Source organism: Nannobrachium achirus (assembly GCF_963921795.1).
Source record: "Nannobrachium achirus genome assembly, chromosome: 7".
Classification (NCBI taxonomy): Eukaryota; Metazoa; Chordata; class Actinopteri; order Myctophiformes; family Myctophidae; genus Nannobrachium; species Nannobrachium achirus.
In genome coordinates, this window is record NC_137816.1 from 62,344,784 (window position 1) to 62,350,249 (window position 5,466).

Sequence of the window (5,466 nt, forward strand, 5' to 3'; positions counted from 1 at the left end):
AAGTGGTATCCCGACCTGAAAATGCATTTTCTGTTTAATAAAGAGCTAGAGCATGGAGACTCCTGTTACAGAACAAACACTCTACAGCAATGATTACTATCACAATATGAAGCAGTTTAACACAATTTAAAACAAATAAAAGGGGGCTGTGTCCACAGAAAGTGTTTCTTTGAACGACAGAGTGCTTTGGACATCATGTCCAGAGAGATGTACAGTATATATACTGTATGTGCTGAACGAGACAACCTCTGCCTTGTGAAAGTGACGATGTGCAGAGCTGCGCTCCCTCTCTAAAGGTCGGGTGTGTTTTCTACCCGAGGAAACCCTGGGGTGCTCCTGTCTTTCCGGACGCAGAGAGAACTAGGGATGGGATGATAAGCGATATTATTGTTTATCGTGATAAAAAACACTCACGATAATCGTATCGTGGCGATTTCATTTATCGTGAAATCGTCCTCCGTCATGCACTGGGATCAATTCACCTTTTATTTGCCGAGCTGCATATCTGGTACCATTTAAACCCTCTATAATTGGTAAAAGGTACTTATAATATACATGCTTGATACAGTCTTTTTTTCCACTGTCTATCAAATGTCTTTGCCAAAAAATAGCAGATCTACAAGCTCACAACGCGTCGCAATGCGACGCGTTGTGAGCTTGTAGATCTGCTATTTTTTGGCAAATGTTCCGCCCCAGGATAATGGATTTTGATTATGGCGATATGGTGATTTCTTTTGTCACAATAATCGTGGTATGACATTTTTATATTGTCCCATCCCTAGAGAGAACTGAAACGTTGATGTATGGTATGGTATGGTATGGTATGGTATGGTATGGTATGGTATGGGTTTATTGCTTAGTCCTCGAAGGGAAACATGTTTTGCCACCAGAGCGAATACAAATACACAAAATCAATGACAACATATAACACACATACAAATACACAACAAGTAACAATAACAGACTTTACAAATGACATGACACCCTCCCAAAACAAAGCTAGCGGTGTACGTTAACGTTAAGGATTCTAACAGCAGCAGGAACAAAGGATCTCTTCATTCGCTCAGTAGATATTATAGGCATCAAAAACCTGTTGCTAAACTTGCTACGCAGGTCCTTAAATACCTTATAGAGAGGATGGCCTTCGAAGGAAAGAATAGTGTTGCAGAGAGCTAGGGGGAGAGGGAGCCGAGCTCCAGCACATCTTTACGGTGTCTGGCAGAAGAGCGCTTGGCAGAGCTCAAAACACGTCTCCTGCGGACACGGCCCCTAGTCTCGCGTAGCCAGACGTCTATGGCCACTATTCCACCATCTCCGAATGCTATAGGTATAGGGCATGGCAGTGGACGTGGTTTACTGGTGGCAAAAAAACTAAACAAAACTTTTACAAAAAGTTTAAAAAAGTTTACATAAATTATTTTAAGCCTAGAATCAAACCATCCAGGATGCTGGTGAATCGTGACAATAAAACCTTTGAGTCTAACCGCTATATAAAGTGTATTTATTAAATGTAGTATACGACTAAATGTTAAAATATGTATTTTCTTTTCACAATCAAAGGTTTTATTCATGGTCATGATTCACCAGGATCCTGGATTTCTTTTTTTTTGGCACCACGTCCACTGCTATGGCTTATATTATAGTGCCTGGAACCACGCCTCCTGAAATCCAAACACGAAAACCGGTATCTGTTTGTCATTATGTTCCCGAAAATCCCTTCACATTGAGCAGCAAGCTATATTATGCTTAGACGATTTTGATATAATATTAGGATAAATCTGATTCTTCACATCAACTTTAAGGCTTGCTCCAGACTGTTTGACCGGAAGCATTTGAACATTGTGGAGAGGCAACAGTTTGGCCACGCGAGACTACAGGGCCCCTGGAACGCAACCATCATTTTATGCTTTTAACTATTGAAAAATAGCAGATATACAAGCTCACGCTGTGAGCTTGCAGATCTGCTATTTCTGAAGAATCGTGAACTTTTGTGCATATGTTGTTCCAGGGACCCCCCCCAAGAATGCACCATTAAAAAATAAATGGCAGATCTACAAGCTTGCAGCGCGGCACTCGGTGCCGCGCTGTGAGCTTGTATATCTGCTATTTTTCAATAGTTAAAGCATAAAAACACACCGCTTTCCTTTTCTTCTGTCATCACGATGCCTCCGATCAGAACAATGTCCTTTCCTCTCCGCAGCTATCTGTGTGCATTTCTGTCATCGTGCACAAACTAGGTCAAATATTGGAATATGCAAACCTTCTCTCTGAGCAAATACATCAAGGCATGCGACATGCACCTGCATTTTGGTGTTTTTTTTATGACTTGAAATATTGAAACACGTCCTTAAATCCAGCACATTTAAAATGCATGAATATATCCGTGAAGAAGAAGTGAAAATGTTTCAGAGCAAGGAAACTTTCATCTGACTGCGACGACGATGATGATGATGAGTGACAGTGTTTTTTCTACCGTTAGTTTATTAAATCTTTTTTTTTTTTGTTCAGTTGTGTTTTACCTGTGGTTCTGAGGCCAGAGTTGACCGGGGTCATGCTAGACCCGGTGCTGTTGATGCCACAGTGGGTTTGTGTTCTGAGCCAGCTGATGTTCTGGAGGGCATTCGTATGTATTTGTAGCGAACGTGTCATGTTTGTCTTATTAATCACTTGAACCCTAGTGTCCCTATCCTGAGTTTTCTACTGTAGATTGGCCTATTTTCGCAGACGATAATCTGGTGTTAGACTGAAGGCCAATTTATGCTTTGTGCAACAAGTGTCGGCCGACGCACGCATCGCACGACGAAGGCGACATCAAAGCGTCAAGAAAGGTTTAGGAGAGGTGGACCTTCGCAGAGACTTCATAAAATGCCTTGCTCTGTGACTGGTTGGTTGGGGAGATGAAGTGAAGATGCCGAGATGCAACGAGACCACGTTCCCTACCTTGTTTACATTTTGCGGGAGACATCTGCGAGTCAGGGGTAGACGGCTCCTCAAAGCGAAAAACAGGCCTATACATTTTTTTTCACGAAGCGTCTGAGACGATACATTTGTCACGTCTGCGACGGTCATCCGCAAAACACATTTTGAGTTGTTTTGATGTAACTTTCGATGTGCGACGCATCAGTTGACACTTGACCTTTTAAAGAAGCAAAAAAAAAAGGGTTATGCAACGAAATGTTAGAAGTAGAATGTGTGGGGCCTTGGTATAGAGCCCTGGTGGACGCCGGGCTAACTAAGCATATAATAGGGCTTAAGTGGTTAAAAGCAGCATCATGGAGGCTATACGGTCCAGTCTGGTCCAACTTGTCTTACCGAAAAAGGCTCTGGTTGAGTTGTTTACTCTTACAACTGTGAATAAAATATCAGTGACCCTGAATATCAGCTACTCTGTAGCAATGAAGAGATGAAAAACATATCGATTGTTGCTTTGAACGTCTTAACAGAACCTTTTTTATTTTTTATTTTTTTCATCACAAGGGCTTTATTTTCCAGTATGCGGAGGTACTAGTGTACTGGTGTGTATCTAAGGACAGTGGTTTTTAACTTTTTTTAATTTCAAGGCCCATTATTTATTTGGCATTTGAGCCGCAGACCACCATTTGATGATATTTAACCTCTCAGAATTGCTACCAACAGGCAAACCTTGATCAAAATAGCAATTCTTCTACATTCTCTAATTGTGTAGATTTCTTGTAAATTAAGTAATGCAGTAATGTTTAACAATAATTTAACTCTTTTACGGGTCCATTTGGTTTCATTTTACACTCTCAAGAGTTAAAGATCTATAAGGGTCCATTCGGTTACCAACTCTCCATTTAGTTGGGGACCACCTGGAACCCCCTCAAGGACCACTGGTGGTCCCCAGACTACTGGTTGAGAACCACTGATCTAGGAACCAGCTGTTAGGGCTGTCACCGTTGCAATTTTTAAGTTGACCATTCATTATTGTCATTAACGATTTATTTAATTTTGTCTTTGGCGTTGGAACATTTGAACATTACGAACTAAAATGTAATTTCTGTTTGGCTTTTTTCAATTTTTGAAAATGTGTGATTTTCTTTTTTACTGGAAACGGTTATGCAAAATGATTATCTTAAATAATTGCGATTAGACCATTATGTAATAATTGTGACAGTCCTACCAGCTATATTTAATTTATTAATGAGTGCTGATCTCAGACCAGGTTGCCTCTTTGTTTTTGATTTTTTTCTTCAGGCATGTTTTTGAAAAAAATGTTAAGGTTTTATTTGAATAAAGGTTCTGCTTCTCTCTTGTGACGACAATGTCAAAATGAACCGTTTGTTTCTGTTTTCTTTCTTTTCTTCGCTAGAAGTAGAATAATGTTCCGCAGAGCGTAAGTGTTATGTTTTGTAATTATCAATATCTACAAAGCAACTATAGTCACTACATTTTCAAATAATTATAGTGGAGTAAAAAGTTTTGCATCTGAGATGCAATCTTGGGCAGTAACTAGTTACTTGTAATATATTACTGTAATATTATTAATATATTGCATCAATACAGTATGGAATTGTGGACAAAATCTGATCCAACAACAAGTTTTGGGTCTGAGAGAATAAACTTTTATTAAATGGTAGTCTGTGGCTCAAATGCTGTAATGGAAAAAAGGTTGAAAACCAATGCTGTAGAATCAGAATGAAGAGAGAATTGAAGGAGAATTTATTCCTCGACCTAGTGGGAATGTGTGTGCCAAATACATATAATTTTGGGGGTAATTCTTTTTTTTCCCCCTAGAAAATTAGAAGACATTTGCAGAATCGGCCTACATCAGTGGTTCTCAAACTTTGTCATGTCAAGGACCCCCAGAATGATATGTATTTGGCCGCGGACCCTCATCTCTAAATATTTAGTTCCAGGGACCCCCAGAAGCAAAAATTTGAAATGTTCACTCTAAATTTGGGTCTGGCCTTAAGCTAGATGCAGAATAGATACAAGGCTTTGTTTGGTCACGTGACTTGGTATTTCAACCCCGACGGGAAGTGTAGTTTCGGACGTCGACACCGGTGGCGAATGTTCCTACCATAGGAGACGCGTGTGCATGAATTAGAAAGCGCGGCCTGTGATTGGCTGGAGCGGAGTTCTGGAGCGCTCGGCTGTGGTCACTTGGACTGCGCGGGCGGGTGTGAATGCGTTTATCGTGGACAGGGCGTTTATCGTGGGCTTGCCCAGGCCTTACGGCCTGGGCATAAATATAACGATTGCATTCACCACGGCTTCGTAACTCGCGCGGCGCTCCGCCGGCCGCGCGGCCCTGGCCCGCTCTTCGCGGCCACTCGCGCCTGCGGCGCTCGGGGGCGAAGGTCCGCTGGCCTTCGCGCCGCTTGCAATGTCGTGGACAATAAAACGAGCGCTCCTTCAAACGGCGTCTCCTACGGTAGGATTAATAGCACACCGGTGTCTCAACGCCTATACAAAAACTACACTTCCCGTCACGCCCCGCGCCCT